Source organism: Nilaparvata lugens, chromosome 1 (assembly GCF_014356525.2).
Source record: "Nilaparvata lugens isolate BPH chromosome 1, ASM1435652v1, whole genome shotgun sequence".
NCBI lineage: Eukaryota > Metazoa > Arthropoda > Insecta > Hemiptera > Delphacidae > Nilaparvata > Nilaparvata lugens.
In genome coordinates, this window is record NC_052504.1 from 68,943,121 (window position 1) to 68,955,153 (window position 12,033).

At 33.0% G+C, this 12,033-nt stretch overlaps 1 protein-coding gene across 2 annotated transcripts in view; it reads left to right on the top strand.

The window, feature by feature from the left end:
- Positions 1–481: 481 nt before the first annotated feature.
- Positions 482–12,033, top strand: part of LOC111063162 (protein jim lovell) — a 144,085-nt gene continuing 132,533 nt past the window's right edge. The window contains exon 1 of one of the 2 annotated variants that reach the window (XM_039441237.1): positions 482–1,003. The gene's annotated coding sequence lies outside the window, so the exon portion shown is untranslated. The remainder of the gene's footprint in view (positions 1,004–12,033) is intronic. The other variant, XM_039441288.1, reaches the window with a different exon arrangement.

Below are 12,033 nucleotides of genomic sequence, written 5' to 3' on the forward strand. Positions count from 1 at the left end.
TCGGACACGCTCCAATTCTTGTAGCATTTGACCTGCAATCATCATCATCGTCATCACCATGATCGGCGTCGTGAAGATAGAATCTTTAGTTTGTTACGAAATTACGCGAGAACATAACTTCTACATGAATATCGTGGTGGTTTATAATAACGTATGTGTAGACTTTGATCTGGAATCAAAACGTAGATTGACAGGGTAGAACGGTTGAATATTATTGTAACTGGTTGAAGAGAGATGTAATGTTTATCACGATTTGTGTTGTGGGAGAAGTTGGTAGGGTGGTAAGGGGGGATTATATAGCAAGCATGTACATCATTGTTGGGAAACAATAGCAAATGCCTGCTTGATCTGTGTCCTCCACCAGCCACCACTGCGCGGAAGGAGTAGAAGGATTTGAACGATGATGTTACCGCAAACTATTCTCACGACAGTCAGGTTGGGTGGGAGTAGGAGTTGTGCATGAGGGAGAGGGGCGAAGACCAACTCTGCGCTAGCCATTCACAGTCAGTCCGCGGCTTGAACGCTTGCGCAGAACACCGTCTCTAGGCGCGTGGCGAAAAACTTTCCAACTATCGGACTTTTCCTCGAAAAATCCTTCCGAAAATTCGGTATTTTGCAACGAAATCGATTTTCCTACATCATTGACAACTAGCATAGTGATTTGTGATCTACTCATCTCAGTGTTGACCTACCGATAAAATTATCGTGCTATATGAACTTTTGCGCAAGTTTTTGAGGTTAGGTTCCCCGCATACATCGTGGTTTTTTGAACTTTTTCGAAAGTTTTTGAGTTTGGGTTCTGCCTATCCTTGGACTAATTATTGAGAAACAGTTCCAATTGTTTCTAAGGATGTGTTTGATCAAAAAATATGTTTCATTTTAACGTGTATGGACTTATCCACGGAGATTCAAAGGACATCAACTACCTGGTTGTCATTTGCTGAAACAGAGCCCAGGGTTTGGGTGCTTTGAGAATCAAGGATCTTACAGCAATATTGTGAAGGTGAGATTTTCTTGATATTCTACAGCCTATTCAGAATAAGTTCAACTCAATGTAGGAGCTTTGGAGTTTATTAAAACATTTAGTTATAGAACCCAATGTCCTATCATGAAATAGCTTGAGGTTTGAAAAAAGGAATCTTCTACAAATTTGACTATTGATATGAGTCATTACTCATGTATCAAAGTTGAGTAAATTCAAATGTAGAGATAAGGTTTCTAGACATTTTTTTAAGTAGAATGTCACAAAGAAAAAAAATCTATTTCATTTTTGTAACATCAAAACCATGACAATCAACTGAAATAGTTTTCAATTTACCGTGACAGGAATTCATCAAGTCTTTATTCCTCTCACTGGAGTGCCAATTTTTTATTTAAATTTTCGAAATTTGTTTAAAAACCAAACCTCTCTTCAAATGTGATTTTCTTATTACTGGTGTTAAATTTTAATACATTAAATTCAGAATATGCCGATGAAACTAACAGAATCATCATCTAGGTACCGCATACCGGTATTCGCTTACCACACATTAATTATTAAAAATAGAAGTGGTCATGAAATATGCTATCAACTTTTTATCAAATCATACTCCCTCTACTGCCAAATAATAACTTATAGCTAGTGGTTGATTGAGCATGCAAATTTTGCCTCAATTTTTTCAATACGGTAAGCTACACGCTCTGGTATTGATATTTAAAGATCCTATTGAAGTATTTTTCAGATTATTCTCGATAGTTTGACATCATTTGTTCTATTTTTGGTATTGTAAGTTCTCATTTCTACAGAAAACTTGACAAATGTCAAATCAGTAAGTCCTGAAGTACTCATTACAGCAGCGATATCCCTATGGCATTATTAATTTGGCATTATGAAATACAATATTTGAAACTAAAAATGAAAAAGGCCAGAGAAAATTGGAGGTCTAAAAAATGCAATAACGATGATGGATTATTTTGTATTCTTATATTGGTTTACATCATCTCCTATGTTGCTATGAAATCCAACCTCACGTGTAATAATTAAAATAATAATCTCATATTATATAATCTAGTACTGTTTCAAAAAAGTAAGTTAATCGTTTTTAATCCTGGAACTAAATTTTTTGTGAGTTTAAATTAATGATAACATGATAAACAATACATTTTATGTTTTTATTCTTCTGATATATAATCAGCGATGATTTCAATGAAGATGATACATGAAGGTTCTTCAACAAAGTTTGTGAGCTAAAGGTAAAATAAACAAAAAATGAGCGATAAAATCAGGTTGATCGAATTTCTCTCGTGTGAACTGAAGTTTGAATTATCATGAGAACTAATTTGAGAGTTATATTTGTAATGATCGGTGTTGAGTGACAAGATTAGATAGATTCTTATGACAGAATCGTGTTTTGAATTAAAAAGAAATTACTAAACGTGTTTATCATTGTTGAAAAATAATCTGCACAGATCTATGATTCGAATACTTATTCAAATAAGGTGATGCATGGAGTATTGTGTTGAATGCATGCCTATTGAATGGCAATAGAGTTTTGATCACTGATTAACCGTTCATGATTAATCTAATGAGTGATTGAAATGTTGATGGGCGTTTGTGGTGTCAATAAACCAATGCCATATTACCAATTATGCTAATGAGACAGTTATAAAATCGATTCTAATAACAATTTAAGAAAATATAATCAAAGATTCTATGTTTATTTAGCCTATATTATAATGTTTTCTAGGCTCAGAAACTCTTATGACTTCATTGCTTTAGAAATCATCGATTTCAAAATATCTGACTTTAATATATTGCTTTAGGCTGAAAGACATGATCGTACCCACCCCTGCCATCAACTTGAAATCAATTCAACAATTTCGAAAACTAACAATGATAAAAATAAAAAAATATATCCATTGCACATAGAAAATGTAAATTTTTTGATTGGAGACTGTGTTGTGATGAGCATGTGGAAAATTTTAAAGAAGATCTCTCCATAATAATACCGTATATAATAAAATTATCCCCTCCATAATGTATAGTAGAAACTCTTATTTTTTCAATCAATCTTTCCCAAGAAAATATATTCAGTACTCTGTAACAGTAATTTCATAGAAAATATGTTCCATGGAGTGATAGCTTGGTGAGATACCTTTTTGTTCCCTGACTCAATATTGTAAGAAATAATCAAAGAAAAACTGCAGACAAAAAGTTAATAATTCTTCATTCGTAATAAATTCAAACGTTGAAAGCTGAATCATCATACTCACTAAAATGAATATCCGGTGATGAAGATAAGATAAGCATTCAGAGCTTCAGAAACATTCAAAAACTCATTCATGTTCACTCAATTACTTATTTATTGATTGAATTCCTCAAGTATAGTACGAAAGAGAAAGAACAGGCGTTCAACGATTTTTCACTTCCTCAAATAAACTAACGAAAAGCAGCTCCAAGATATTGAATAAAATTTCAAAGATGGTTTGATTTTCCCACAGTAATAATAATATTGTTATTATATCTACAGTGAACCGCTACAGCTATGTTCTCCAGAAGCCTAAATTTTTCTTTACTCTAGTAATCGAAGCATATGAAGTAATTGCGAATGACTTTTCAAGTTCAAGAGTTTGTTCTATTGAATTTGAAATTCTTATCACATGTGCACTGTGATGACAAAGACTGGCCCGTAGGGCCCTCAACCTGCGAGAATTCGTGATTTTGTAAAGGTCTCAGAGGCCTCATTGTCCAGTGGATTAAAATGTATGATTTTTTTAATAAATAATAGGAAAGCAAAAATCTGAACCTACATTTAACTGATGTGAGAGAGTCTTGCCAAGCGTCATTTAAGTCAAGAAGTGCAAGATCTGCAAAATAGATATCATCCACTATCGCAGATTCTATCATAAACATGAATTAAAGATATGAGCTGATTAGCGTATCGTTGATATTGGATATAGTGGAACGTCAAGCTCAGTCACTTCCTTTCATAGAAGCGTGTGTATTGTGTCTACTATGTAATGATGATATTGCAAGATAGGAAGTTCAAACACACTAAATGTTTCTATTACACATAAACTATGATTGTTCTTTGTTCAAAATACTTGCAAAGCAAATTCATATCTCCTGCTTTGAAATATGGGCTACTGCGGTCACTGCAGAAAATAAAGAACTCACAAGATGATAACTAGCACTTTTGCATCGGTATTTATTTACTGAATTTTTCAATTATAATTATATCAATTATGAATGCATAGTCCGCTGCACAATCATCAATTAAAGATAAACACCCTGGGCCTGGTCAAGCCCCCCAGGGCTTCAAGCCCGGTGATAGAGATTCCATATTTCATGGCTCTCATGTGAGGGCAATGAAGAGTGCAGATAAAATGCGATTGAAACTACTGTACTACTCCTACAGTTAGGAGAGAGAAAAGCAAATTGAACAATATTCTTTTCTTTACCGGTTTCAATCTGGCAACTCTTTATTGCTACAAGGTTATCCAACCAGTGAATATAAAATGTAATATTACATTCCATACAGTTATTATTGTGATTCAGTAATGTAATTCTATACATACATTCTATACTCACTGGATCCAACTCGTCTGAAATAGAATCCATTGAATTTTCATAATTTAGTTTGAAGCTCTTTAGAACTGTAATTTCAAATCTTCTCCAGATAAAACGTTATTATTAAGTTCATATTGTTAATTTTTATACAAAAACTGCTTAGTTTTAAAAACAGTTGTTTTAATATTGTAAGAATTGTTTTCGTGAATGGCAATATTAAATACGATAGTGTTGTTGATGGATTAAACCTATTATTGATATTTACGTGGAATCTATATTTGTTTGTCTATATGGTAATCTGTAATCAAAACAAAAACTACTATATTTTTTTGATCGAGCGAAATGAGGTCTAAGATTCAAGTCGACGGTTTTGCATTTCTCTTTATGTTTATATGTTTGTATTTATGTTCCGCATAAACAGCGAAACGCGGCAATAGATTTTCATGAAATTTGACAAGTATGTTCCTTTTTGAATTTCGCGTCGACGTATATATATAAGGTTTTTGGAAATTTAGCATTTCAAGGATAATATTAAAAGGAAAGAAGCCTCCTTCATATTAGAGTAAAAATCAGACTATAGAATTATTCATCATAAATCAGCTGTCGAGTGAATTATAAATTGCATGACATGAGAGGCTTGCAATTCAACATCTCAATGTAACTTGGTGAAAAATCAGCTGCTGTGTGGACTATTAATTGCATGCCTCATTGAATGCAATTTTTATGCACTATTAGATGAACTATTGATTGCAAGCAATAACGCATGTAATTAATAACTAAAATAACATAGTAATGTCTCTCGACCTTTCTCTGCTCTGAACTCGGGCTGTCCTGTTCCCAGTATGTCTTGAAGAAGATTAGCTTTTGATGTTAGCATTTTTGATACACCACCCCAACAGCCATTAACAGTTTTCATACCGATATCTCGCCGACACGACATACAGACAGGATTTACTCTGATGGACAGTATAAGAGGAGCCTGTGGTTTATAACTGCGCGAGGTCTACTGTTCACAGAACTACTAGTATTTTCAACGACTAAGTTGGCTACTGCCCCAAATAGCAACCAAACTTACATGAGATATCATACCTTCTCTGATATCTGATTTATTGCCCATAACATTGACATTTCACTCAATTCAATTCACTTGAGTGAAATCAATAGTAGCCTATTATATTATAATGAATGATTCCAGTAAAAGATTGATCGGTTTCCTGATGTAAAACGAGTAATTAGAATTTCCACACTTTCAACTAATGTGATTACTTCCAATTCATTTATATCAAAGTGGTATCATAATAGAAAGTGCTATTGCGATGAAGGTATTATGAAAAATTAGAGATTAGTATAATTAATATAGAAAATTTAACTGACCCCGATCACCCATATCCTTTTCAATTGAATTAAAATCTATCTAGATCGTATAATATATTATGGTAATAATAGATCAACATCTTATCAGGGTTCTTATAAAATTCAGATCAATCTACTGTACTCCCATATCAAATTACATTATGATTTAAAGTGATGATAATGGTGGAGTATTGCAATGAAGGTATTATGGAAAATGAAATAGTAGTATAATTAAATATTGATATACAAGGTTGAACATACACAAGAGACCGATAACGCATACATAGAATAGAATAGAATAGAGTATTTTTATTTGTCCAAGAACAATTACATGATTGCATGAGACATTGTCAAGATAGTTATAATATTCAATTACATCTTAATATATTTCTATACAATATAAGTCATAATAACATCAAAATATACATTTTTTAAAAGTCATAAAACATTCAAATATTCACTTCTCATAGTACTCTTTCAATCTGTAGAAGGGATTTTTGACTAGAAAATTGTAAAGTGCATCTTTAAACTTCAAAAACGGGAAATTTCTTATTTCTTGAGGAAGATGATTGAATAGTCTCAAACCTACAAATTGTGAGGATTACCAATGTTGTCTTCTGCTAATCATTTGTAGTTACCGTATTCTGTAATGCAGTGGAGCAATATTAGTCGATGTTTACTTGGTTTTTAATCTCAAGAATCATATTCAATTATTGTCCTATATTAACTTCTGATATTGTATTTTTAATAACTCATGGTCTCATCTATTATACTGTATTGACATTATAGATTGATGCTCAATTATTATTCCATAAGGCAAGTCGTAAAAGACTGTTCTAAATAAAGGAAGTCTCTCAATGTTGTAGCTTGCCGATAAGATAAGAACGTACTACTGTATAAACAGATAAGACGATCGATCATTTATTTTGTTTAGGTACTTTTTATTCCAGGATGTCTTTCCAATATCAGAAACTCAGTTGAATAAAATATTATTCTGTAAACGAAGTGTAGGAAAGGATAAATTCATAGAGTGAAACTACTATTCACAGTAACATTCATTGTTGGCTGTGGCAGTGATCCAGTGATAAGGCTCATTAGTTTATAATCATATGAGTTGGTTTGCACAATCTCTCCATTATCAGTTCATTGTAAAATTCAATCGTCATAGAAAAAAAGTTATTTCTCATCGGACACACGTTCTCCTATCGGCCGGCCTGATCTTTGGTGATGGAATTTTTTCTTAGCCGAACCCAGTTCAATACAGACCATGTCCATTAAAAAAATGTAGGCTATCACAATAATTTTGTTCATAGGTGGATCAATCCCATTCATAATGACCCAACTAATCGATTTTTTCTTATTCTTCCAGCGGCTTCTATCCGATAAAACTTCAATAATAAACTAGAGCTGGCTATTTATGCAATATTGAATTCAAGAGTTACGACCTCCCATGCAACAATTATTCTCCCGTCTATGTAGAACAAACTGGTCCATTTTGAAATATGCAGCATATTGTTTTGCAGTTACAGTACCGTATAGAAGCTGTGTAGAAGCTTGATTTCAAGACTATAGTATATAAGTTACGATACACATACCCGGTGATACATATACATATACCTCGAGTATGGCTGGTCGCTGGTTCGCTTTTAAATAACAGTTCCCTACTTGAATCCCCTTAACAATATCGATCACAAATTAAAGTTCAAAGGAGAACGGATGGTAGGTTACAAGCAAACAACACTACAAACCTTTTTCATTCTATGTTCGTCGAAAGTTGTAACCATAGATACATAAATACTATACTTGTATCTCCCCAGTATTTGTTGTTTGAATGTATAACTATATACATATGATTGTAACCGGTTATTGTTGAACAGTTCTTGTTATTCATGTGTGTAGTGTATGTGTTTATCGTTCTCATCATAACCAACAATGAATAAACAGAGAAAGAAAGTGATATGCCACCCTTGCAGCCTGGTGGAGAACTTAATTCCGTTTGATTGTTGTACGAGTAGTATTAAGTCTTTATCCTGTAGGACTTCATTACTTCGCGAGTCTGCATCAAAAACAAGTTTTGCCTTATCGAGATAAGCGCGCACTTATCACTGTATGCAATAAATATTTAGGCGATGAAGACTGTAGCCGGTAGTTTATTGTTGTATCTGCAGTAATTGTAGGTTGCATGTGTGTTATTCGAATATATTACGTAGCTTCCCCTCGTAAGCGGTTTTTCGTTTTCATTCATTTTCATAAGATACTTTTCACAAGATTCACTGCACTTTTAAACGTTTTTTCGCATATTTTCACAAGATCCGGACTGCACTTGAAGGAACTACATTACAGGTACTACCTATATCATCTCTTCAGTGTAGAAATGGAAAACTATAATGGATTGGAAGTATATTGGTGTGGTATCCTCGTGTCTAATATTCTATCTAACTTGATTATGATTCGATTTTTGAAACCTCTCGAGGAGGTTTCTGCACCTTATATCTTAAACACACATCTTGAACGTTATATAGCTTCATAGATAATCATGATCATATAATATAATCATAAGCATAAGCCTCATATAATTATAATCCACTACATTATAATAAAAATAATAATATAATACAACAACTATTACAGCCGGTACTCAACTATACATCAGTCAATTATAACATTTCAACAAATAAGCTTATAACTGAAGACAATAGAATCTGGAAGAAAGTAGATGATGTCGGAATGATTCTAAATGCGAGAAATTGTGAAGTTGATTTTATCATTCTTGTATTTTTTGAATCTCAGTACAAAATATTTTTTTACCTTGTAGTAGGCCTAAACTAAAATTTATGAACGCATTGTTCAAAAAATTGGATATAAGCCTGATATTATTCATCATACTCAATCCTAAGGAATGTGAATCTGCTATAAAAATTTAATTAATTGATGTTGATGATATATAAATATAAACTTCAAAGAACAAATAATATATATATACAAATGTAACAAAGCATTATTTAGTAGTCTATTGCTTATATTTATGAACTTACCATGTAGCAAATCAGCATTCTAACACACGGTTGCACAATAGTCTGTTAACTTTTAATCTCGCTTAAATGCCACGAAAACAACAGAAATATTCTCCTCAGATAAACCTACTTTGATTGGTTCTCGTGGAATTAAACCAAGATTAAAATTCAACAGGCTTTTGTGCAACCGGGCCTAAGTGTTGATTCGCCTACACAATACAAAATTCTACGATAATAATTCAAACGTGGGAATGGGAATATTTTGAGTTATTTCTCAACAGCTGAGGATATCCTTGTAAAGCTGCAGCCATAACTGACCTTTCAACTTGCTGCTTGAGAAATGTTATCAGTGGTTGCTACCCAACTAGTTGCATTCTTCTATTCATTTTTCTTCTTCTCCTCAACTTGCAGTCGAGTTTTGTTCATACTTGTGTTGGGTTTCGTTTTGTGTTTGTTTGGCGGGATAGTTTTCATTCACATGCTCCACTATGCAGAAGACAGGCCACGATGCGAACCAAGCAGTCCCGATGCTGACCGAGTGAGTTGGACGAATAATTTATGGAGGTTATTGGTTATTCATTATTTATGCCTCGTGCTTTTATTGTATATTCCACGCGTGATCAGAACAACTATTCAATTTGTATTTGGCCTGCTGCAATAAGGATGTTTAGCGTGAATATGTAAATCGGGTCTGCATGAATTATCCTCGCCCAACCACTATGGACTCCTACAATACAACTTCTATAGTTTGCTATAGATATAATTTGGTGGAGTTGAAGGTACACTGCATTCACTGCCAGAAGCAAATAAGATTCGAGTAGGCCTCCAACTGCTTACACCATACTGTATTGTTCAAAATATATTCTAAACTTATGTTGGATTATAACCTTAAAACAGTACCCTATTACACTATTTAGAGAAGCTTTACCCTTTTTCTCATATCCTGCACTTGTTATTCCACCAAAAACACTACTTCATAAGTGTAGAAAGCTAAGCAGAAACAATATTGAAAATCGGCCGAGTCGATTAAAAGATTTTATTAGTGAAGAAAGTATAAATAACTTATTCGAATTGAGAATATAATTAGAAGTTTCTTCATTGATGGGGGACTATCGGATTGACTCAACCATAGACTGTAGCAGTCTAGTAAGTTCAAAGTCTGAGCTGAGCTAAGTTTAAAGTCGATTCCAGCTGAGCTTTAGTGTTTACAAGTTTCTGTTTCTTCAATGGTTCCAAATTTTCTTAAATAACTCAATATTATTCGTTACAAGTGGTAATTGAGTGTAATATTTCTAATAAATTTATTAATTCAAGCCATCTAAATTCAAAATTTATAGTTTTCATGTTTATTTTGGACTAGAATTTTAAGAAAATTGTACACGTGAAATTCTAACCTCATCTTGGACTGTGTCACCTACAAATTTGGAAGAAAAATAGCACAAGGACTACCTTATTATTTTATCTACCAATGTTATTACATTGCAATGCATTCGTGGGATTGCTGAATTTATTCACTTATTTTATCACCTTTTCTCCATTCTACCATCAATACTCTCTCCTCAATACCTTCTCCTCTTAATACTTAATATACGAAGATTATAGATCTCTTTACTGATATTGAATGTTTTCTTATTTGTGTTGAAAACGTCTTGATAATGTTTCACCAAAACCCTTGTTATTACTCTCAATAGTCACCAAAAGAATTATTATACTTTAGTCTGCAATATTTGTTTTTGTTTCGTGAATAAGTCTATCAGAATACAGTAGACTTGGTTGATGATACTTGATTCGTAGTGTTTCTTAAAACTAGCAAGAAAGTTTGGACGAAAATTATGTATGATTGAATTTTTCCTTATATCCTAAGGTAAATCACTGCAAATCTGCAGTGCAGAACGCAGTTGTATGATAAACGGAGTACCCTCAAATACTTCCAGTTTTAATATTTCTGTATCATGATTTATTGTGAATTCACGATTAATTGCATGGAAATTCTATGCAAAACTTATCAAACATAAAAAAACTGCTGGTAATATAATGACAGTAATTGCTTTAATTTGATTTATCAGCTAACAGCTAAACCTGATTAGAATGTAAAAATAGTTTGCCTATCATAATCTGACAACTGTATTATTGAGAAGGCTTCTTGTTAACATAATTACTTTCACTTGATTCTGGCTAATAATAGGCCCGGTCTAAAAATACCGGTTTGAAATCGCTTTGTAATTGCATTGGTTATATTTTGATTGTTATCTCATATTTATTTGGATCTTCGTTTCAATCTAGATGTCATCAATATGCCTGCATAGTTTTGATACCATATTTAGCGTAGTTCTCGCATATACGTGCTCTTTGTACACACAACAGTGCAGTATATTCACTTACCTTTGTCGCACATAGCATATCGCATGTTTACTTTGAATACTCTTACAATGTTATATTACAATTCGAAAACACGGGCTCATCAGTTAAGGTTTATCAATTCAAGGATAATCGAACTGGAGAAATTCAATACGATTAGTTCCTGCAAAGAGGTTTTCTTCGATAGATAGTTTATATCGTTCCAAACTCACGTTCCAATCTATGATTATTAATATAAGGAGTGGATAATTTCTGGAAGGGTTGCACAGCAAGAATATGGATTAGCATTGATAGCAGTTGATAGGAGATAGTTATAGAACTGGTATTGTATAGTGAAACAGTATTAGTCACTTTCAACTGTTGGCCTTTCCTATTAATAACGTCAAAACGCCTCCCATCCAACCAATGCTGACAATTCGGAGGGTATCTTGACACTGTAGCTCTTTCTTAACAGATAATTTGCACATATAATTTTTCATCTTGACGACCGTCTGACAATTTACCCAATAACTCATTGAATATTATTTCTTTGCAATTTTATATTGCAAGTTTGTGAAATAAATGAATTGATTTTTGTGAAATGAATTGGGATTTCTACCCATCCAGGTTCAGTCAATCAAGGTCCTTAAACACCAGATCTCATACTTCAACTTTTTTTACAATAGGCCTAAATTGAACATACGGATTCAATTCATCTATATTCATACGATTATAATACAATCTTTCTATCATTCATTTCAGGTGTAGAATGCTTCTCCA